Raw genomic sequence first — 25,014 nt, 5'->3', positions numbered from 1 at the left:
AAAAAAGATGAGGTAAGAAGATACAAGAGAACTCAGTGTGAGCAGCAGTTGAGTCAGAGAAGGGCAGGATGGTGAGACATTAAGCAGGGAACACCAACTGGTCTCACCACCTTGGAGTCATGGGGGAATCACCCCCCGGGGCTTCCCTGACCATGCTGTGCAGCGTGTAGTGCCCTCCTATTTCCTCATGCTCTCCAAACCACTTCAGCATACCATACATAAAACACAAAGCTGAGAGTGATTACACTCAGCCAGGCCAGAATCTGTGGGGTGGTTCAATGACTCTGTGACGTGCTTCTGATGAGGAGGATGAATGAATTGGAGAAATCACACCTAAGCACGCAAGGACAGTGGTGCCTCAGAGCACCAGACCATTGCACAGGGGCTGGTACCTGGTATGAATCTGGACACAAAGATTATTTTCAGGGCTCTGTGGTTTTTTTCTATTTGCTGTTGTTTCGTTTGTATGTCCAGGGATTTCTTCTTGAATTATTAAGGACTCTGCCCTGATCATTTTCTGCATCCTGTAGGCTGCTTCCTATCCACCCCATCCTCTCCCCTGCACCATCTCTTGGCCAGGAATTCAGCACCTAGTAAGAATTAAACAATCAGCAGAACAACCCTGATTAAAGTCTGGAAACCCACTCCCTACCTGGAGTTACTTCTGGGGTAGAGGAGAACACCACCCTGCCTGCATGCTTCAGCTGCACTGCCCAACAAATATGATGTACTGAAACTGGTCTGAACAGCCCACACACCCCGTGCTAAGGACTGCACCCAAGCTGCATTCTGTAAGCACAGCCCTACTATCAGATAACTCATGTTTTTCAAAGAAAGTTGACACTTTTGTAGAAGAACCAGGTGATTTTAACCTCCCGAGTAGCAGATCAACACCTGCAAACCAAGACATTCATCTGCCAGTGCAGGCCTGGAACTCCAGCAACTGGGCACAATAGGGGTGACACATGGGTGATGCCCAAATTCACCAGGGGTGAGCAATGACACATTTGTTCCCTCCCCTTGTTTAGCAACTGGAAAAATCAATGTAAAGGAGGCCACGTCCTGAGCCCATGGCTGGAGGTGAAGGATCAGCACAGGACTGCTGCAGGGGAAGGAAATCAAGAAGGAAATGGCTGGGCCAGATAAAATCCCCAGTCCTCCCCCTTGTCAAACAGGAGGTTTCTGCTTCAGGAACAGATGGGAAGAGAATCCACTCCATGGCTAAGCCAGAGGAGTTAGAGGAGCCTGAAATAAAGTCCCTTTGACTTCAGCTCTGTGTCTCTGACAGCCTGCCTCAGTCATGGACCAAGCAGATAACAGGCGACCATTCATCAGCTCAGCCAACACACAAAGGCAAGAATTTCCCTTCTTAAAGAGATTTAATGATAGAGCTTTAGAAACTGGTTAAAGGAGACTGAGAGTGAACACACTAAGGATGAGACCCAGTGGGCTGCTATTAATATTTCCCTGAAGCAGGCACTCCAGTTTGCAGCACTGGAAGGACACAATTCCAATAGCTAGGCACGTTCTTCAAGCAAAACACTGCCCAGCTGCAGGATTAGAGCTGAGTTCAGAGAAAAGTTTTTTCACCAATCTAGTCAAATGGACTACTGACTTTTTCTATTTTTTTAATCCCAAACAGAAAAGGGTGACCATGAATGCTTGTCTTCCTTGGTATACTGAAAATAAAATATATATACAACTAACCAGCTGGCTGGGGATGTCAGCCAATTCTCTGTCCAGGAAAAGATTTTTTTTTTTCACATCTTCCTTTGAAAATTAAACCATACTCCATAAGGACAGTCAGTGAGAGAGGAAGCCTGCAAGTGCTACCACACTCATCACCCAGAGCTGCATCCTCTTGTGCCAGTGGATCCTTCCAAAACAAACCCCTCCTCACTGCCACCCTGCCCGCAAAGGGCTGCAGATGCTGTGCCTTTTCTAGGGTGAAGCAGTTGGGAGCAGAGAAAAGCAGCTTTCAGCTCTGCAGCTTTTTTCCTGTTCAGCTCCCTGCAACACTTGCCTTCCTTTTTGGTACAGAATCTTTCAGTTGCCTGGAGCTATTCTAGTTTATACTGGGCATTCATAGCAGAAGCCCAACATCTCTTGCTATTTTTGCTCATGGCTACCTAGGCAAGCAGCTCCTGTGCTACAGAGAAGCACCTTCTTAATGAAGCAACTATGAGATCAATGTTGTATGATTTCCAAGAGCAAAACAGTTTACAATTAGCTGAAGGTCTGGTATTTGACAGTTTTTTATGGCTCTTTTACAACTGTTTGCAAATCTTTTCTTCCTTCAAATTATTCTGAAAAGTCTTAGGGGAAAGCCAAAAGTTATTTTGTGCAAGCATGTGTCTACTTGCATGAATCCAAAAGTCTTTTTAATTTAAAACCACCATTACAAACGCCTGTATTTACATGATAGTTGTTTATGTAATGCTCTAAAGAAAATCTAAATGAAGCACAGAAGCCAATGCTAATGCAGAAGATGGTGGGAGTTAATGAACATGCTCCTGGGGAAGTCCAGGAGATGGCAAGAATTACAGCCTGTACCATAAGGATTCAACAAAAAGACTGCATTTCCAAAAAAAACCTTCTAATACAACCTCCATGCATGCATAACTTGTGATTTTTAGGCTCCTCATCAGGATTCTTGTGATGATCAGGTCCTCTATCCAGCATAAAAAAAAAAAAAAAAGTCAGATTTATGAGGACACCACCCCCAAAATTCAATCTTTCTCTTGATATTTGGAACATTTCAATAAATGAAAGCAAACATAGAAATTAAACTCAGAACTCTTCAAGCAGGCCTTTGCTGACTCCACACCTCTCTTCCTTTCATTCATGGCATGTGAACCTTTTAGTACTCCTGAATCCAAGTCACAAGTCTGGAACAATCTGACTTCCAAAGCAGGGCAGCAGCCCAGGTCTTGGCTCCCAAGAGCATGACACAGCCCACCACTTTCACCTCAAAGAATCACCTACTCCAAGTGAAAGCACAAGAGAAAGCACAAGAGAAAGCATTCACAGATAAAAAGCATGTTCTAGCCCGAGGCCTGTCAGCATGGCACATGCCTAAAGAGAAAAATGAATCTGCATGATAGAGACTTGAAATGCAGGTGCCTGGATGGCAACGAGGAATTCCAAAAGGAGGCTTATGTATGGTAAAAGAAAAGAAAAAAGGGATGCTCATTTGCAAGAGAAGGCAGGACAAAAACCAAAGCTACACCTGTAAGGAACAAGTTTCTTTGCCAGGTGCGGTGAGAAGGTTGTACCTTCATTTGAGACTCCAGCCAAAAAGATTAAAGCCATTTCCACCCTCACCCAAATCACCAAGGAGACCAAACCTTCTCCAGCTTTTAACTGCACTGAAGTCAGGACTGAGGGAGGATTGAAGAGAACCCTCTCCCAAGCCCCAGATCACTATCACTGCTCCACAGTGTCCTCCCAGCCGATGCTCCCTCTGCTCCCTGTGCCAAGGGAAGCAGCAGCTCCCACCAGCACACCACACACAGCTGGGGCAGCTCCTTGGTGGACAATACACCCTGATCCACGCCAAATTTCCCTTGTAGTTGTGCCCATGGTCTGGCAATACCGTGCCCACAATCCAGACTGATGGCATGCAAGATCCTACATCTTCCAGGGGAAGCTGCGCTCCAGCTCAGAAAGTGCCTCCAGCAATGGGGAACTCTACCAAGTTACGTACTCTTATGCAAGTTTGAGGTTTTTTAAACACCTGAAGAAAAAAAGGAGAGAGAGAAATCAATCCAGTAATCCTTGTTGATTATACTCACAGTAATTATACTTGTGTTATGCCAACAGTATCTTCAGTCTTGAGATTGGAGATAACTCAACTGCCTCACGGATGAAACAAAGCCACGGGTTTTAAACCACTAGAAAAAGGACAGTAGGTGTGGAAGGTGTTTTGGGGATGCAGGACAAGCAGAGCAGCTGATTGCTGGTGGTAAAACCACCCTGCTCCTACCTGAGGCAGAAAGCATAGCCCAAACTCTTCTCAAAGCCTTCCATGAAAGCAGAGCAGTGAAGGCGAAGGACACAGCAGACCAGACCAAGAGCCACAAGTCCAAGAGAAGATAAGGATGACAGCGTGCCAGTGATCAGACGAGGCTCTCACAGATCTGAGCAAAACAAAGCATTTTATGCAGCTCCAACAGCTTTGCTGTGGGGACCTGCTGTGTCCCCCAGGGCAGCCAGTCCCTCGGAGCCCAGGCAGGTGCCAGGCAGCTGGGACCTGTCTGTGCCACCAGTGGGGGATGGACACAGCCCAGTGCCACCCAGCCCCTCTGCTCCTGCTTGTCCTAGATGAGCAAAAAGCTAAGAACAACAAAACCCTCATTCCCACTCACCTCTCTGTGCAGCCAGGTGTTGGTAGAGTTGCTAAACTTGCAAAATCTATTTTTTTTCCTCCTAGATGAAGGCTTTACATTCATATCAGTAAAGAAATACCCAAGGTCTGGAGAGCTTGATCCAAGATCTACCATCCTCCAGTCCTTACAGGAAGAATGTCCAACTTCCTAAATATTTGAATATATATTTTACAATATAAGTACATTGTGTGGGATGAGAGAGAACAGTCACCACATCACAGTTTGCTCAGCTGGATCCCGCCCAGCTGTGGGATCACCAGTGAGCAACAGATAAATTTCAGTCCTGTTCTGACATTGCTTCCTCCTGTTGCTTTTGGCGTGTTGCTTAACACCCAGCATGTCCAAGTTTCATCGCTTTATATATACATACATAGAGCTATGTATACATACATACTGTAGGAATCATATTTATTCAACCTCCTACAATGTTCAAGAAAGCACTGAATTATGCTGAAGCAGTTGAAAGCGAGGAGCTCTATCAGAGACCGAGATCAGGAGCCTCGAGAGAACAAGCAGTGATTTCACATCAGCCCGCAGAGCTCTGGAGTGAGCAGCCATCTTCAGCCTTTGAAAATCAGGACCCTTCTGAGAGAGTTTAAAGACGGGTGAAAAAATACTCAAGATCTTTGGAGGGGGGGGGGGGGGGGGGAGAAATATATATATATGATCAGGAGACACCACAGCCAACCCAAAGCACTTATGGGCAAACCACTGATTTGCAATTCCAAACCACTTTTCCGCCCAAATCCTCCACTTACTATCTTATCTGATCTTCTCTGAGGGAATCCCCCAAACCATCTCGGCTTCAGAAAGGACCTCTCAAGCTGTGCTCTGAGCACTTAGCACTGAAGGTTTGTGTAAAATGCTGACAAACTAACAGCACTTTTGTGCACTGTTGCCTTTTTTTGTAGTTTTTGGGGTTTTTTTGTTGTTTTTTTTGTTCTGGCAAGATTATCCTTACCAGGCAACCAGTCTCTGCTCTCTTAAAGGTTGCCATACCCCACACAGACACACACTTTTACTGGCCACATGTTAATATTAGCATAAATGAATTTTAAGGTGGATGTGATCTGTAGGAACACTGTGACAAAAAAAAAGCTGCTTCATTGACGTTCAATAAATGTTTTTAAGTCAGCAACCATGAGCAATTCTGCTAGTGGCTCAAAACCAGGCATGTTCTGCTACAATGGAAAAAAAACATTGCTAAGAAACACCTCAAACCCACTGCATCACACCAGCCCAGAGGTCAAGTTGAAGCAGACTGAAGACATTGATCCTTTTTATTAGCAAAACGCCCTACATTAGATGACCTCAGCATTTCACAAGCATTATATTTAAATCCTCCAGCAGTCTCTTAACATGGCAACCTTTTCCCACTCCCACTTTGTATACAGAAGCACAAAGATGTGGAGGACATGGTGTAGCAATAGTTATGAAATAACAAAGTCTCACATTTCTGACAGTAATTTAAATTTGCAGGCTTCACATTAAGGCTCTTTGTCCGAAAATCTTTTTTGCTGAAATCAGTAGGAAAGTAAGAAGGCTCCCTTACTCTCCCCCTGTTATTCTGTCCTCTTGGAGGAAAAAAAAAATTAATACCTTCAATTTGGAATCAAAATCCTTCCAGCAAACAATTTTTGAGGAACACTGCATGGAAACCACACCTGTTTTAACGGAGGATGTCAAAAGCCCAAAAAAAAGTGTCACAGAATAATGATGCTTTTTTTGAACCATCAGCATCAGTCTGTTCCTGGCATTAATTTTGGAAATGGTATAGCTAATATGACAGCTATGATTTGGAGCCTTCAAAAGGCATAAGCTATTGGCATTTTAAATACATTACACACAAACACGCACGCACCCCTACACCCACACTAACTCTGCAGATTTGTTCTGCTCCTGTCTGCTGGCTCTTCTGCGTGTACTCCACAACAGATTGTTTCCTTCCCTCATCCCAGTTTTTTCCTGAGGGGGCTTTACATCGGGCACCCAAATAAAAAGGGTTCAAAGAGACCTGCATTACCCCAGCACACAGCAGAAGGGATCCTCTGCGACTCAATGGACACAATCAAGCCTTTCAATTAAACTATTACCCAAAAAGGTGTGGGTGGCTTATTACCAAAGCCAGCATTTATTTTAAAAAATGGAGAGTACCATTAGAAACACCTAATATAACTCTTATTAACTTATTTGAATCTAGTTGTGAGCACATTGGGTTTGTAAGTGTCTGCTAACATAGCATTCTGTTTGCCTAATTAAGTTTTCAGTAGGGGAAGCTATAGCTCTCACATTAATATAGGGAACTGAAAAAAATCACACATAAACCAATGCTGAGCTTGATTTACCTTTATTGTGTAAGGATTTGCTACGGGCTCTTCAACAACTGCTAACTAATTTTCCATCAAAAAGCACAATTGCTGTACAAATTCCCATTCCAGCCCAAGCAACGGGGATGACGGACTCGCCCCAAATTATAAACCCTCCACACAATCCCTACAGCACTTCCAGACCCTCTGGTTTCCCTCATCACTTTTTCCCTTTGCTAGTCCATGTTCTGAACCTTGAGCTTATTCCCCCAGCCATGCTGCTAAGCAGTAACGCTCTAGCTGGGGAGCATCAAGCGGAGGAAAATTACCATTACCCAAAAAAAATTAATCTTAAGAGGCTTAAAAGAAATCTCAGGGAATCAACTCCGATCTCCATGACAAATAATTAGCAAAATAAAGATAAAATACTGAAGCATCTCAGCTTTCCGCTACATTCCAAAGCGGCTTATTTTCTCCCTAAATTTTACTCTTGCTGCATTTAAAAGTCTCGTTTGCAACTTCCAGAAAAAAAGAAGAGAGGGGGGAAAAAATTCAAAAAGCGAACAAAGACAGAGTGTTTTGCCTGAAAACATAAGATTTCTGCCTGGTCAGTCCCTGTACCCAGCCCTGCTCCAAGCAGGGCCCCCAACCCATGCCCCACGAGACCTGCTCATGGGGCGAGTACTCCTGGAACAGGCCCATATTACAGCATTAATGTAATTTACAAAATGGTTAAAAATCAGAATGTTTTTCCTTCGTGAAAAATAACACACTTAATGCTTTTCATCTGGCACATAAAATTTACAATACCTCCAGGAACATTTTCTTTGGTTAAATCAACACTATTGGTACTTTTTCAGCCTATAAGCATATTACAGCCCCAGCTTTTTATGGGTTTTTTTGGTTGTTGTTTTCACCCATTGTAATAAACTTTTCAGAACCAGAAATGATCAACAATAAAAAGCATTCCCATGTCAAACAATTTTAACTACTGCTTTTAAAACAATAATAAAAAAGGCGGGGTTGGGGGGGGGGAAGAGAAGGACTGGCTTCAAACCTGACTGGTACGGTAACTATCTCACTGCAATTAATATAAAGCAATCGTCTGCGCGGCCAAACTCGAGCGCTCTCCGCGGAATTGTTTCCATGCCTCTTGCAGCAGGCAGCCGCAGCAGATGTTGGCTGCAGAAGGGCGCAGACGACCCAGTTCATGACTCCACATCTGCAGCCGAGCAGGGCGAGCGCAGGAGCGCGGCAGACAGAGCGAGAAGCACAGGCCGAGCCAAGCCAAGCCGAGCCAAGCCAAGCCGAGCCAAGCCAAGCTCTTCCATGCCGGGGCTAAAAATAGAGGAGGTGTTTGTTTGCTCCGGGCCGGGCAGCACTGCTGGAGCAGAGCATCCCGGCCGCGAGCGGGGAGCGGCAGCCGCTGCCTCCGAGCGCCGCTCCGCACGCCCGCTCCTCATTAACTGGGCTGTGATCCAAGTTCATCTGGGCCCCAGAGAAAGGCAATGCTTGTGTTTAGACCGCACAATACTGACATAACATTAACAGATTTACATATGCAAAACTGTGAAGCAACAGGCATTCCCCCTCAATTGACCCACAGCTTGTAGTGGCTGCCGAGTTATTCCCTGCTTAGGCTCCGTAACCAAGTGGGCGTCATGCGACTACCATCTGGGTACCACTTATTTAAAGCTGGCAGTCTCTCTGTAATAGGCAAGCTGGCAATAAGCAGGAAGGGAATAAATTGCATCATTTAGTTAACATCCACTTGCTTTGCGGCTGTTAAAAACCCATGACTGAATAATAATTTGGTTATTTCTTTTGCCAGACAATGCTGTCAGCCAAAAGCGTACTACGCATGCTGCAAAACGTCAGCTTGCAAAATTTCCACTTTAAAAATAAATTAAAGAAATTTGCAGTATAATGCGAGCTAAGAAGTTTTCCTAATGCTAGCAACTCAAAAGCAATCAAGCTCTAAAAATAAATATGCACTACTTTAGTCACCAGATTCTGCTTTTCCCTAAAATCTTCTTTGTTTTTATCAGCCACCCACCCCAACCATTAAATTCGCCAAACATCACCAACCTTGCCCGTTACAAGCACAGGAACTGAGGTTTGCTTGCAGGAATGCTTGTTAGATCCCAACACTTATCCATTTCATGCTACCCACTGCCCTTCTCATCCTTTGCCTTAATTCGTAGATTTTATCATTTCCTTCTGTCTGACAACTGCTTTCACACAAATTGGTATCAAAGAAAGTGGCTGAAACCAGAGACCACTGAAATACAGCTAGAACGTAGCCTTTGTTAAAACAACAAAAAAGGAGGAAACAAAGACCTTTTGAAGTGGGTTTCTCTTTGGGGCTCTTTAGTTTGCAGAAAATTAAGTTACCAATAGTAATCAATTTTTTTTTTTTTTTGTCCTAATTTGCTTGAAATACAGCCTATGCACACGTATCTCAACATCCATCTCTCCTCAGGACTAAAGGAAAAGCCCATGCTGAGTGCATTTTTGTACTGCAGAGATAACAAGGCTCTGCATTATACAGTGGGAAAAGTCAGAAGAAACGTTTCCATTGGGATTAATGGCGAGGACGAGCCCAGAGCACAGACCACAGGTAAATGCATCTCAGCATCTCTGCCTCCCACAAAACCAGGCTCGCTCCTCCCTCGTTACATTCTGAAGGGGCATCAGGGGCTCTGAAGTGCAGAAACAAGACAGCCAACAGTAAGTGGAAAGCTGAGTTCATTAGGAACTTGCTTCCAGAGTCAGCGATGGAGAAGAGGACGGCGGAGCAGAGCCGGGCTGCTGCTCTCCCCTCACATCCCTGCAGCATCCAGCACCCACACTGGGTTTGGTGCAGAAACACCACACAGCCGGGCATGGGGACACCAAAGGCAGATGGGAGAAGCTGTCCTCCCCTCCCCATCACCACTGCCTTGTCTCCAGGCAGGGCTGGAGCACGAGGGCAGAGCCCAATGTCCACACCGTGCCACGCTGCTGACGGCAGGTACATCCAAGAGCACGTGTGGATTCACTGCAGGTGATCCCCTTCACAGTCCAGCAGCCATACAGCACGGCCCTGGTGCAGCAGGACCTCCAGCACTCAACCCCAAAATCCTTCCTGAGCTAACACACACAACTGTTCACTTCAAAAAAAAGAGAACCATTTGGAAAAGCAGCTTTTAACAGAATTCCACAGCACTGTGCAGTTCTTGCTGCTCCACCTGGGATGCTCAGCCAGCCAGAGGCAGGCAGGGACACACAGGATCCAGCCACCCACAGCACTCCACAAGGTGGGACCACCACTCTGCAATACAGCAGACCTAAGGCCATTGTAACAGCTTGCAGGCTTTACAGACAGGAACCAAAGTAAGATGGAAGGATTTTAGCTGGCACCAACCTGACCAGACAGTGTCCAATGAAGGGTGAGAGTAAAAAAGGGAACAGAAACCGAGGGCAGGGAGAAAAATCTGTCAGAGGAAGTGTGATGCCAGAAACTGCTCCAGGACCCCATGGCTGGGTGCCAGCTCTAAGTCTCCAAAATAAATAAGGCTACAGAGCCCCTAAAGCCTTCCTGATAAAAAATCTGTGCAGGCTGAGGTTTGTCAAGTCATACTTGTGCTTGCTGTGCCTGCTCCACCACTCTCACCCTGGGGTCTCAGCCTGGAGTACTTCTCTGGAGAGGAGACCCAAGGCATCCAGTAACTTTGGCAAGGAGAGATGTGCATCCCCTACAGCATTTGTGTAACTCAGAGAGTGTTTGAAGAGCTCTGCAGTACTAAGCCTTAGCACTGCTAATGGTATATACCATACCCAAGATCATCAACATTGTCACCCATGTGATACATTACTCTATGGTCAATCTCCCTAATTATTCTTGAGTTATTTTTTCCAGCAGATCTACAAAATTATCAGCACAAATCACAAAACATTTACCAGTCAACAAACTCAGCACAACAGACATAAGCTTGGCCCTGACAAATAAAAAGGAAAATGTATTTATTTGTAGCAAATGTCCTTTCTTGTAACCATCAAATAGATTACAACTGCATTTCTTTCCTCGCACTGCACGCTGGGATCCAAGCATTTAACTAGCACACACTACAGCACTGGATTAATCATAAATAGAGTATATTTTTAAGTGCATTAATTATGTAACAGATGCTTCCAGGATTCCAATGGAGGTAATTTTTAAAATCCCAGTGTACAGTTTTATGAATCTGTACAGTTTCAAGGTTGTTTTTAATTTGCACTCAATACTACACTTATTTAAAACCAAGAGGTAATCAACCACTGCCTAATTTATTTTTTTTTCTCAGTTCAGGCTGGAAGACATAGCCTACACTACTCCTGCTGGACACCCCAATTGGCCACAGAGGCTCCTCCCAGTTCTTTGCCATGATGATGGATCTGAATAAGAGGCTGTGTGAATGCAGGAATTCTTCATTTGCCTTCTATTAATTTCTCCTCCTCAGTCTCATTTCTGCCATTCAGAAGTCTTGGTCTCCTCCTGCACACTCCCACTCACGTAGCAGATGTGATTCAGTGCACCCAGCACAGATGGAGGCCCTGACAGGGACATGGGGCACAGACAGGATGCTCAGGGTTTCCAGGATTTATTGATGGGATACCATGAATGGTTGGACTCAACAATCTTAGAGGTCTTTTCCAGCTTTAGTGATCCTAATTCTATGAAATAACTCCCATTGCTTTGAAAAATGGAATTAAACTGAGCTCACTTAGAAACAGAGTTCTGCCATACTAGAGAAAAATGGGGCTTACTTAGTTTGATAATAACAAAAATGGCACAACCATCTCCTGCAGCACTATGGTGACAGGGACATGGGTGGGACAACAGAGATCCCAGCAGCCTTTGGATGGCTGCACTGGAGCACCCTGGGGCACAAGCCCACAGCCTCCATGTGTTGGATGAGTAGTTTGCTTTCCTCTCCATCTCTGCACATCTCACAACTCTTGGATCCAAGTCACACATCTCCTCACAGAGCTTCATCTCTGCATCTGTCTGCAACGCTTAATTTGTCATGACTTGGAGGGGCATTTTTCCAGGCACTCACTGCATCTGCAGCCTGGGAAGTGGCAGAGCCCATACCCTGGTAACACTGGCTTGGACTCTCCCTGCAACAAACCCTCCCTCTGGTCCAGGGGGTGAGGGGAAAATACAGGAGCACACAGAGCAATTAAGGTTCCAATCAGATGTGGTGTTGACATGTAAGAATGAACAGTGAATAGCCCAAATGCAAGGTGAGGGTAATTTAGGAGCGTACAGTAATTGCACATGCAGAATATGGAACCTCAGCACGTGGTGAAGAGAGGGGGTGAGGACAGGAGGGGTTCTGGACCACAGCTCTGCTCACCTGCACATGAGCCACTCCCAGGGATATCCACACCTCAGGTCGGGCACAAACCAAGCAGGAACAAAAGGTGGGTAACATGAATTTTACTCCTACTAAGTATTTTATTCTGGCTGCTACTCCTTTCCAAAAATAAAGGTAATAATTAAAAGTGAGGGTTAACACTTTGCTGCCTCACTTCACAGGCTGCACATTCCAATTCCTCAACAAGGCAATGCAAATACAGGCAGTGAACAGGCTGAAGTCAGCTGGAGAAGGCAAATGACTTTGTGCAACACCAGGGAGGCCCCAGGGCAGGCAGCTGGGTGCTGGGCTGGGTCTCACTTCCCTGGACACACCATACCAGTCCCCACCAGTGCCCAAGGACGCTACTGACAGTGAAAGCCCCAGGCTCAGCCCTGGCCACTGAGCACCCAGCCTCTCCTCACACCACTGAGCCTCCTCCAGCCTCCCCCAAAATTATCCACTGGCTCTGATGGGGCATGGAGAATGCCCACCTCACCTCATCACCAGACACTGGTCACACAGCAAGGCTTGGGGGCAGTCAGGGACACCCCGCAGTGCTGCTCTGTGGTGCCAACCCCTCCCAAAACACTCCTCTGATCCACCTGCATCGGAGCAGAGGGACAGCAAGGGAAGAGAAGCCCTCTCCACATGAGGAGGGAGACCAACCCTGAGCACACAGCAGGGTAGAGGGAGCAGGTCCCTGCCAAACTGCAGCACACCTCGCCCCCATGATCCCTGTGACACGGGCATGCCAACACCATGCCAGGTTATCACAAGGTGATAAGACTCGTGGGCTGTACCTGCTTGGCAGGGCTCGAGCAAGGATCCCTCAGGGCTCCTCCACTTTCACTTCCTATTAATGTGCACCTGCACCCATATCAAAAGCAGGAAAAACATAAACTGTATTCAAAGCTTTCCTCAAAGCCCCGCTGGAAGCCTGAGTGGGTGCCAGTGCACGCCAACACCTGGGCTCACCAGCAGCCCCGCCGGTGACACTGCCTGTGGCTGTCCCTGCACCAGGGCCACCCACGCTCCCCAGACACCCCCATGCCACACACACCCAGCACACCCATCCTGCACAGCACCCAGTGAGCACAGGGCACGGGACAGACCCTTTTTGGGGTCAACTTGTCCCTGAGCTCTGGCCACCTCTTTCCTTATCAGCCTGGCGCTCTGACTCCACAGGCGCGCGGCAGGCTGGGCACAGCTTTATCTGAGTTTTATGTGCAGCTGCGTCTGCTTATCGCACAGATAAGTTATTATAAAAACAAGAAGAAACAACAGCAGCCAGTAATCAGGATATCTCAGTGCCCTCATCACAAATTCCCACCCTCTGGACCAGCTTATCATCCACAGCTCACAGGGAAGAAGGAAACCCAAAGAATACAAGATGCCAGGACATGAACAGTAACAATTTCAGTACCTGGCACTAAGGGAGCAGCATCACATTAACAATTAGAGGAAACCCACACTTGGCAGCTTTGGCAGGGTGGTCCCACCAGCAGATCCTCTGTCCAGACTGAGAAGAGCACGTCCAGACACAAAGCCTCTGGCAGAGGTCTCATGTTACAGCAAAAGCAATCAAGTGGCCAAGGGGGTGGCCCTGACCCCTTCAGACCCTCCTCTGATCTCCAGAATCCAATGAGGATGTTCAACTGGCAGACAACATTTTTGTCCTGCTTAAGCTAGTTTTCCACTGGTCCAGCTTCCTGTGCAGTGTCAGCTGAAGCACAGGGGATGCAATGGGAAGCACGCCCAGGGACAAGCTGAGAAATCTCAATCTGCCCAACTGCGAAGCGAACCAAGCCCTCGCTCTGTACGGCACCAAGCGCGCTGTCAAACAGTCAAACTGAAAGTAGAGAAAAAACAAAGCAGGCAAAGGCTCTGCAAGGAAACAATTCTCACTTGACGCGTGTCACGGAGCTGCGAGCGCGCCTGAGTCACGGCACACGTGTGGACCTCTGTGAGAGATGTGTCCTCCTCCTCAGCCTGCCGAGAGCAGCCACCAGGCAGAGGTTGAAACATGCGGAGGTGATTCAACGCCGATGAACAGAAACACTGAGACGTGCTGCTCTTAACACAGGGGCTGTACCTGACACCACTTGGATTTACCCAGGAAAGTTTTCTGCCCTGTAGGACCTTCCCCTGCCAATGTACCCACGAGTTAAGCAGAATCTCCATCCCACCCTGCACGGCTCACTACAATCCAACAAACACTTCTAATACGGGCAGACTTATTTTTTCTTTCAGACCTATGATAAATATAAGTTGGAAACTTGAATATTACTTGTTACCTGACAAAGCATTATACTTCCTTCGTGCTTATGGCATCAACCAGGAAAAAAAAAAAACAACACAAAGAAATGGAAGGGGAAAAAAAAATCTTCCTACCAGAATGTAAATATTTGTGCATAGCAAGAATGAAGTATTTCCCTGAAGCTTTCAATAAAGGCTAACTGCAGGCCAAATTTTACCAGTAGATACAGGCAAGTAACTCCAGTTAAAGTTACTCAGAGCTGCCCAAGTTTCTGAGAGCCAACTCAAGCAAACAGTGCTCATGTCCAGAAGGACTGTGAGCTCAGGAGCTGAGGCCACATTCCCAGCTCTTTTGAGAGAGGCAGACGAGATCTGTTTCATATCAGTGAAGAACTTCAGAGATGAGTCAAACCTGCAGGATTTGCTGCAATACTCGCTGCAAAAGAGGATGTGAGAACTGGCAAGTACGCTGTGTTTACTCACTGTGCCATCTAATTCTGGAAACTCGAGCTGAGATTCGGCGTTCGAGCACGACTCCAAGGGGTGGTGGGAAGATCCTGGCCCTGGTACAAAGCCACTCGCTGGGCTAAACTGGTGCTATCTGCTCAGACAGGGCCATGGGCTGACCCAGACAGAGGTTCTGCAGCTGGCAAGAGAAGCCTCCTCAGGGCAGAGGCTGCACCACATCTGCCTCCAGCCCAGGGACGAGCCTCCGCAGGCGCTGGCGCACACGAGGAGCAGAGATGCTCTAAAAATCACACACTGCTTCAGTTAATGACACAGATTTACTCTGGGTGTTAGCCTGTTTTGCTAAAAAAAGCCAAGCAGATTTTTTTCTTTTTTCCTGGTGCAAACTGTCCTTTATAGAGACTATTAATAGCCCTCTTCCTTCAGTTTAAGCTCTACTTCTCTTCCTTGTTCTCCCACTGACTTAAAAGATAAGTTGCAAAACGAGATCTAATTTATCTCTATCTTTTGTCCTCATCCCTTCCCTCCTGTTACTGCCTGGACAGGCAGATTGCTCCGTAGGGAATCACTGCATGGAGCACAGAGTTTATATTTGCTGCAACACTCACATTTTTAAGCAGAAAATGGAAGATTTTACCTAGTTTATACTAAACAGAACCCCTTTAGTTCTGGCCTCATGCAATTAATTCTGCACAAAGTAGTAACTTAGATAAAACATCTTGCTATAAGCAGCCACCTCAAACTGCTGTGAATATTCCTCACTATCAGACACCAGTGAAGACAACAGCAGTGGATGGTGGCTGCCAGGAGGTTATGCTGAAACAAATGCATTTTTATTTTTCCCTTTAAATTAGAAAAGATTATAATTTTACTCAGCAATGCCCCTTATTAAATTGAAACTCTCCACATCAGAATTAAACACATCCTATCTACTCAAAATGAAGTGTATTATTTATCAGTAATATTTAATGACAAAAACCTGATAACTTTTTCCGATTATACCACTGATTTCCTCCAGTCATGCATCATTGGCTCTGCTGGTCATTAGCATTATCACAGTGCATAAACTCTGGCTTAGGCAGCAAGTTTGATAACAGAGCCAGACACCTATAGCTACCATTTTTCAGTTTGTTCAGATTTACCAGTTTACCTCTCTATGAGCGCGCCTCTATCTAATGGCATCGATTAAAATCCCTAAAAATCCTCGACGGTAAATTTCCATTTCCATGCAGCACGCTTCTGCACACTCAGAATCCCTCAGTAAATATAAAGCACTTGCTGAAAAATCAGATTTCCCCTTCAACTGGCTGAGGACCTTTTTCCTGAAAGACTATACTCCAGCCAATCTGAAAAATAAATAGGAAATATTTAGCCTTCTCTGACTATTTAATGCCAGGAATACACTGGATAGGCTTAAGATATTTTAGTTTAATTCACAGGTAATGTTCCATTTTAACTTCTATGAAATAGTATTTTTGAATGCTGCAGATACCAGTTCTATAGAAGTGAAGGGAAAAAAAAAATCAGAACAGATAACATGGTAAAAATCAGCTGAAATATACCAAGATGGGTTTCTCCCATTCTCAGTTAAATCCTGTAAATAAAATGACAGATTAGAAAAGTTTCCTGAGCAAGACCATCATTCCTCACACTGCTGGACTTCAAAAAACTCAGAAAAAAAATTAAAATACTTGTACAAACAATAATTTTGCTGCATACTTCTGACATTCCTCTTTGAAAGCCTTTTAGGTATCAAGTAATTTTTCACTGAAAAATACATTTACTCTTTCCCAAACCTACAACTCAGGAGCTTTACAAACTTTCATATATATTATCTGAATACTCATGCACAGGCATATCATTAAAAACTAACAAAACCAATTTATTACGAGCTATTTCAGAGCCACCTTCTCCCAGTACTCATTTAATTCAATGACAGCAGGATAGGGCCCCTGACAACTCTCTGATTAAAATTAATTACTAAAGCTGTTAAGACATTATTACTATTGCAAAACTTACTGAGAAAAATCTCTCTTCTAAATCTGCTAATGTAGATACAGGTCATGATGTTCTGCACAGACATCCAGAGAGTTTCTTATATGCAACACATATATGAATATTCTAAGACTTTATTATCTAGCCAAACTGATTCTCTTTTAATTTTATTTTATTTTTTTAACTCAGTCCATCCAAGACAGCTCCCATGATTTCAACAGGGGTATGTTGAGCTTAGGCCACATAACTGAAACTAAATCTGCCTGTGTTATGGAAATACAGCTATTTATGAAATTGACCCGAGGGGGAGGAATAATTTACAGTGGACTGATCAACAGTTTGCACGGTACTGTCTGAAGGAGCCCTGTTTGAAAAGGAGAGCTGCTATGAAAGCAGAAAGTATCAATACTAACACGATTGGTGCCACTGGGTTATGCTATTTGCCGGCCAGAATCCAGCTCTTGCCCAGAAAATTTCAGTTTGGGTGGAGTTTCAGTATCACTAACTGCAGTATTAGAGGTTGGGACCATTATACAAGAAACAGCTGCGATTTGATGAGGTTAATCCCAAATTCTGTGATTTGCTGAGGCAAAAAAGGGATCGAACCATGGCAGCGAGCTTGGGAGCACGGGATGCAGGAGCGCTCACACAGCCCCAGATGAAACAGTGAAAAAATAGTGTCATTGTCCTTCTCTGCCTGCCTGCTGCTCCACCTGCATGGGCATCGTCCCCAGAACACAATTCTCACCTGACTGAGCACCAGCCAGCATCAAAACCCTGGCCAGGCACATCCTCCCCTGACTGCCAGCCAAACCCAGCCAAACCCAGCTTCAGTGTGCTCCAAACCCAGTGTCTGGAGCCACTCCATGATGCCCCACAGTCCCCTGAACTGCTTTTAAAGGTATTTCTGCCACAGGAGGAAAAGGAGGATCTACAAGACTGATTTGAATGGAATTGTTCCTTCCAGCCCAAGTATAAAACGTGGGAACTGGGCTGGACGAGCTGCCCAAGCAGCTAACAGAGATTTGTCATGAGGTTCATGGAAGACAGAGTTCATGACTCACTGTCAGTGAGCTCACTATTACAACATAAAAACTATTATTAAAAATAAAAATGCAAGCTCCAAAAGGAACACTTCAAGAAGATTTTAACTTCTTAATCCCAAATAGAATACCCTTGAAATGAGTTCACAGCAGGCCCACCAGACAAAATCCATAGAAGACAAACCTGCTATCAAAAATCTATTGGAACAGCACATTTTAGCTGAAAAACCCTCTCCTATTTCTGCTCCCTTGGAATTCCCAGAAGTTCCTTAGGAAGAGGTGTCTCACTCATGCTCATCTCCCAGCTTTCCAGCAGCAGAAAAACATACACTTCACATTCATTGCGCGACACCAGGAAAATGCTTTTTAAAACTGACATGGGTTCCCAAAGAAATATCAGTTAATTACTTAATCCTCCTTAATGGAACGATCAACATCCTTTCAGCAAACAAGGCTGTGGTGATTTAACGTTTTACTGCGCTGGGAGAATTAACCCCGCTCCTCTCCCGTCTGCTGCGACCGCTCATTTCTTTAGAATCAGTTCCATTTATTCACTTCTGCAGAGCAGCCCCTGCACCCAGGCAAGGGAAATAAACAATAGACAAAAATCTGCCTCTGTGCTACTCTGCCAAGGCCTGACCTCCAGACTGACAGGAAGGCAGGTGGCCTGGGCACCCAGGAAATCCAGGTACGAGGCAGCACAGAGCAACAAGCCCCAGCGGGAGCCTGGAACAACTTCATCAGCATCCCAGGAGCACCACTTCAAAAGGAACTGGGGAGGGATGTTTGAATCCCAGCTCAGACAGCTCCTGAATCCCTGAGAACCCCCGGCCGTCGTTCTGGCAAGAACAAAAGTCCTTTCAGGGCTCCACTGCTCGCTGCAACCAGACCCAGGCTCAGACAGAATTCTGCAGGCAAGTGTTGTACAGGAAAGGGAATTCAGCATCGATTTTTGTGATCAGATGTTTAGTGGCTGCTCTGAACACTCCAGCAATCCCCCCTCACCATTTTATCTTCCTTTATCACAAGCTTTTTAATAGAGACATGACATTCTGCTTACTGCTGGGCTCTCTCTATTTATCTCTCTCTTAACAACACTTTGGCATCATCGGCTCCGCTATCTAAATCAGCAATAGTGCATGTCCGGTCACAGAAAACCAGAGAGGGCTTCCCGAGATGCCTTGGGAACTCTGACTACTCGGGTTTACTGATGTGTTAATATGCCCCATCCACTAATTAATGAACAAACAGCTTAGCCAGGGAGCTGGGGGAGGGACACCAATGCGAAGACTGTGGAGAGCCCAAGGAAAGACACTTGACCCTAATTGTTAGCAACAAGATGACAAGACTGATCGGGAAGTACAGCTAAAACTCAGATCCAACATGAAAGGAAATGTCTGGCGAAGAGGGGAAAACTAACGATGCCATTGGAGGCTGCAGCCAACCTGCCACACTGTGCCACCTTCTGTCGGGCTGTCAGCGCTCAGTGCCCAGCACCTGGCCTGGGCTCCTCAGCACCACGCTCCCATCACATCCCTCTCTCCATGCCCAAATCCTCCTCCTGCGACCCTGCAGCTCCAGGGTGTACACTCCAGCCAGGATAAACTGGACTTTGTTCCAACAAATGACGAGGTGATGAGAAAGCGCGGCTCACGCTGCACCTTCCCAGCAAAAACACCTGCAGAATTCCAGCCAGTGGGTTTTAAGAAGGGCCAAAGTCTGGCTGAAGTTTCAGACAGACCTAGTTTTACCTGGGGCAAAACATTCTTCATCCTAAAAACAGCCTGGACCACATACCACAGGAGATATGCCTGCAGATGCACCAGCAAGAGGGTGCTATGCCCCGTATGCACTTTGGGAAACACTTCCATATAGAGCTCAAACCCTTGGAAAAAAGGTTGTAAGATCTTCCTACCTGGAAAATCAATTCAACTGAGAGTCACAGCAGTGCAGGAGATGCTGCAGCACCGTGCTCTGGGACACACACCCAGGAGAAAGTTGATTCACAGATGGCATGTCCAGCGCAGACACACCACGAATTCCCTGCGGAGCCCCAGTTTTCAGGACCAGTTTTTTCATTTCAGTGCCCATTTTTTAAATTCAGTGCCTCTGAATGAAACTAACTTACTGAGGAAACATGTTCTCCTAATAAAAACACACCCGTGACAGGCATTGTACAGACAGCACCATTAGCAGTAAACAATACACGGGAGGATCATCTGAATAAAACATTCTGGGTATTTATTTGTGTTGCTTTCCGAGACCATTGCAACTGAGCAGAAAACTGGAAGGAAAAAAAGCCCACAATTAGTTTCAGAATAGCACTCCCAGAAACACTGTAGCCTATCAGATCTATGTAAATATTTTACGATATGGGTTTCATTTCAGTAGATCTGTCAAGATATTTACAGGGCTTGACAGTATTTCTGCCTTTAATTAAATTTTCACACACATACTTTAATGTAATTTAAATAGATTATTAGTTGTCAGAATATAGTATAAATTTTGTTTACGATTTAGTTACTTTAAGTACTCACATTGAGGAAACTCATTTAACCCCCTGACTGAGGAGCATTAAGTGTTGAGATGAGACTTCTAAAGAGCTTCTACTGCCCTTTGCACTCTTGCAATAATCTTAAATTACTACAACTTAATTGCAATTTCAAGGCACTAAAATGGAGATGCTTTAAAAACAGCACCAGGAGGGTCAATGAGAGGAGAAAAATTATTTAGTCCTCCTTCAGGTGCCTCTTAGGGAGAAACTGATTTTGCCCATGCTCTTCTCTTTGCCCATTTTCCATAGAATCCTGTCTTCATTTGCAGAGTGACGCGGAACAAAAAGTCATCAAGATTATTCTGGATACTTGCCACATCCAAACAGCCATTAGACATAAGCCTGCTCACTTGCATGCATGGAAGAGACCCGTGCCAGGAGAACAGAAAGACAAAACCCTAGAGCACATTTGCAGAGAAGGCTGCACACGAACAGAGCCAGCAGCTTCTCTGACTTGGGAGCTCCAGTGCTGGAGTAAGGAAAAAGAGCACGTGTTAAACCACTCCAGAAATCCCAACCAACAAATAACTGATCTCCGCAAAACAGTACAACCAAAACCACATATTTTTAAAGTAAAAGACTACAGCGATCTCACAATTAAGTTTCTCCTCTAATGATTGCATGGTTTATTCCATGCTGGCTTTTTTCCCCCTCTCTCTACACTGGCATCACCTTGTTACCTGCGGGAGCTGCAATTCCCAGCACAGCGAGCTGCGGGAATCGAAGCGCGCAGCGAGCAGGCTGCGAGCAGCACTTCTGTCAGCACAAAAGCAACCACTTCTAGCAACCACAAGATCTTCTCTGCCTCTTCTTGCAACGAGACACTTCACAAGGATCTGGCCAACAGAAAAACAATCAAACTCACGATTTGAACACCGCTGTGCCTCAGCACGGCCGGCGCTGACGCACGTCCTCGGTGGCACAGAGTTAAGGGCTCCCAGCCTGGCCATACCTTTCGAAGCACTGGAATAAAGTTTGCTTGCCAGGACCTCTGAGAACGGTCTCAAAGATGCTGCTGATCTCTAGTGCACAGCGTCTCTAAATTCCACCTAGCAAATGCTTTCTGGCTTCTCCTGCATATCACATCTCTGCCGAAGCGCTCGCCGGGTGTGAAAACACGCTACTATACGTGGAGGGAGGGGGAGAAAAAGTACCAGTGATACGAGTTAGTGGCACAGACCAAAAGCCAAAGGCAGAGACATCAGCAGAAGCCCCAGTTGATGCCAGCACACTCTGGATCAGGCCCAGCGCAGCCAAGCGCACCCTGAGCTCACCCCTGGGGACACGAGGACCAACACCATGCTCAGAGCAGGGTGCCACCGTGTCCCCACGCTGCTGACCACCCCCTGGGCTTCCCCTCCAGCCACCAGCCCCTTCCCACCTGCTTCCCCAGCAGAGGCTCGCAGGGAGAAGCTCTGGGAAGCAACCTGAGAGCAAGACTCATCTGAGGAATAATTAAAACGCGCTATTTAATTCAGCTTAAGTACAGACAGCAAACAAAACCCTCGTGCACCCGAGCCCTGCAGGGCCTGATCCCGCTCCCTCTGCAGTGGGAACCCCCAGGAAAGCTCCCTCCCAGGCGCCCTGTCCCTGCACACACGATGCTGGATGTGCTGGGAAGGGCGGGAGAGGCCTGAACCAACGCTGCACTTCCAAAAGACACCCAGCTACCTGCAAAAACCCCACCGAGCCTTCTTCAGCCCTGGCTCGGCTGCATAAAAAATATTTCAGCTCAGTGCCTTGAAGTTGCAATTAAATTGTAGTAATTTAAGATTATCACAAGAGCAAAGGGCAGCAGCAGCTCTTCAGCAGACTCCTCTCACCACTTAATGCTCCTCAGTCTTGGGGTTAAATGAGCTTCTTTAGTATAAGTACCTTAAAGCAAGTGAATCGTAAACAAAATTTATACTATTTTCTGACAGCATATAATCTATTTAAATTTATTAAAGCTTCTTGGAGAAAATTTAAGATGACAGAAGTATCATTATGCCCATAAATAACTGGACGGCATTGCCGAAGTAACTGTATTTTACATACATATCCTACATATGCGTGCGCATATGTTATTTCATTTGATAAACAAATTTATGCTCAACAAATATTTCACAAAGGGAATTGTGTTATCCAGTTCAATCTCTCTATATAAATGACCACAAGAGGTATACGAATACTAAACACTAGATACATTCCATGCATTTGCCCTTTTTGCTACCAGCCTTTTTCGTAATTTTTACAGTGCTATGAAACAGGAGTAATTCAGGAGCTACAAATATTAACAGTACATCACATCAAGGATGATAATGTGAATTTTAGCTCTGAAAAAAGGTGATCCACTCCATGAGAAACGCATACTGCGGCGTATGCTGCACGCTAATGTCCGATGCACAATTCCCTGCTCAACTCCCCTGCTCCTTCTCCTACCAGGGCAAAACCCAGCTGTGTTACAGTTACTGGTGGAACTGATTTAAGCAGAAAATGTTTATAGATGTTAAAACACATTACACATTACGCAAAATGGCTTAATAGCATACATGTGCATGTTTAATGCACATACTTTTTATTGTCTAATTAAAATATATACCATAAAAAAATCTACAGGCTTTAGAGTAAGTTATGCAGGAGAGTTATGAAACCTTACCTTACAGAAAGTATAAAGTACTTATTGTGAGATCTGCACTGCTAATTAAAAAAATGCTTATGCAAAAAGATTTAGGATTCCTTAATTCTTCAGCAGATGTGCACTTGGTCTCCCTCCTGATTAATATACATTAGGGTAACAGCCTCTTACTTGGATTTCTTTAAAAACAGGTATTTCCATTGTTTTAGAATACTTCAAAGGAATGAAAGGGACACATATTTAAAGTTTGAGTTCAAGTGTTTGAATACAAACATGAAACTGTCACACAACAAAACTAACCTCACTCCCCTTGCTCATTTCAATTGGTACCTAAATCCCAACTGTTTATGGAAGTAAAATCAAGTGTCTATTAATACTCTTTACTGCTATTTCCACTAAAAAACTACACAGTAACAGTCCCTGTGATACAGCCATGAAGACACATTACACATAGTCTTGTAAAAATCCCGGCGTATCAAAACCAAGGTCCATCCCTGACTTCTTGGCAACATGTTTGAAGGAAAAGATATTACAAGTTTTCCAAACTGTACGAATGCAGACATCCAATATACAGTGCTTAATCAGAACCAAACTCCTCTATTATACACCAACACAGAACTTACACACAGAGAGAAAAAAAACAAATCCACGTTTCCTTACAATTCAGCGATCCAGAAATAAAAGCTGAATTCCACAGAACTTTCGGGTTTTTCTGCATTGCACTACTTTAATGCCTTCTTCTCTGCAGCTCTAGACAGCGTAAACATAATCAAATCCTAAGTCACTCTGAAAGTATAAAAATGCACTTCAAACCATCATCACTTTAAAAAAAAAACAAACAAACCCCAAACCCCAGCCCATGCACGAAAAACTAACTTTGCAATCAGAACCGTGAGCAACAGAAAGCCTTGTTTGAAATAGTAGTTATTTTTCTCAGAGTTATCCTTTGGTTTCACAACAAAGATCAGCATTTGTAATGGTCCATTTCTGCATAAGTGAACATATAGCCTTGCTGCCTGATCGAATAGTCCAGAGCTTTCAGTGAGGCAGCTCCTGACAACAGCCCAGCAGCAGCTTTGTTTGATCTCTCCTGCCTTCCTTAATCTGGGTTGTCAAGGTTCACTTGTTGGAGGCTGTTTACTTTACTTTTTCCAGAAAAAAAAAAAAAAAAGTGATTTTTTTTTCCTGTCTCTCATACAATGACTAATCCAAAGACTAAGGGGGAAGAATGCTGCCAATGCAAGATGTTAAAGCTACAATACCTTTTTGCAATGAGATTTTAGCCGACACCTTTTGAATGGTAACTAGTGGAAAGCTTCCTCCCCCAGTGCCCTGGTCCATTCAATATGGTTGGGAGATAGTTCAAACAAAATGTGCAGGGGAAAAGCTTCAGAGGAGAGAAGCTGAAACGAGTAGCCCCGATTTCCCTGTCTTCCCCCAAATGTAGCTGCCGAGATGCACGGTACCTCCTTGCCCACACTCGCTTCTCTGGGAACTTGAGTTATTTCAGGCTCTCTCAAACTTATAAAACGTAAGAGCTGTTCAGCAGTAATAAAAACTGCAAAAATAATCCTAAACCGAGCAAAATGCCTGTTTTCCAAAATATTAAAAGTAAGCCGTGGATTAACAGCAAAGGTAAAAAAGTTTCTTTGATGACATGCTTGCAACTTTGTCTAATTAAGCATCTGTCACTAGTGACACCAACATTTGGTCAAATCAGGTAAAATCCAAGTTTAGAAAAACTGTATGGAAAGGAAACACAGTTTAGAGAACTGTTTTAGTATTTAGAACCATCCAGCACCCCAGAAATCAGCAGGCTATATGGTGCAGACGCCACGCTACAAGCAGTACACATCCATTACTCACTCCGAGAACAGTTACTAAAAATGAAACCTTAAACTTCTGAGCACAGAAGTTGGGCTCCAGCTTCTCTACAGAAGCGGCTCAGAGAGCGCTCGCAGGCGGCAGATGCCTCGGGTAGGGACGGGAGGGCTGCGCGCTGC

General features: G+C 45.1%; 1 protein-coding gene across 12 annotated transcripts in view; it reads right to left on the bottom strand.

The window, feature by feature from the left end:
• The window catches only part of FOXP1 (forkhead box P1), a 380,257-nt gene that overhangs the window by 353,043 nt on the left and 2,200 nt on the right, over positions 1–25,014 (bottom strand). The gene's annotated exons all lie outside the window — the stretch shown is intronic.

This window comes from Lonchura striata, chromosome 12, assembly GCF_050655825.1.
Source record: "Lonchura striata isolate lonStrDom1 chromosome 12, ASM5065582v1, whole genome shotgun sequence".
Taxonomy (NCBI): domain Eukaryota; kingdom Metazoa; phylum Chordata; class Aves; order Passeriformes; family Estrildidae; genus Lonchura; species Lonchura striata.
The sequence above is the reverse complement of the archived record's forward strand: the minus strand, read 5'-3'. Positions and strand labels throughout refer to the sequence as shown.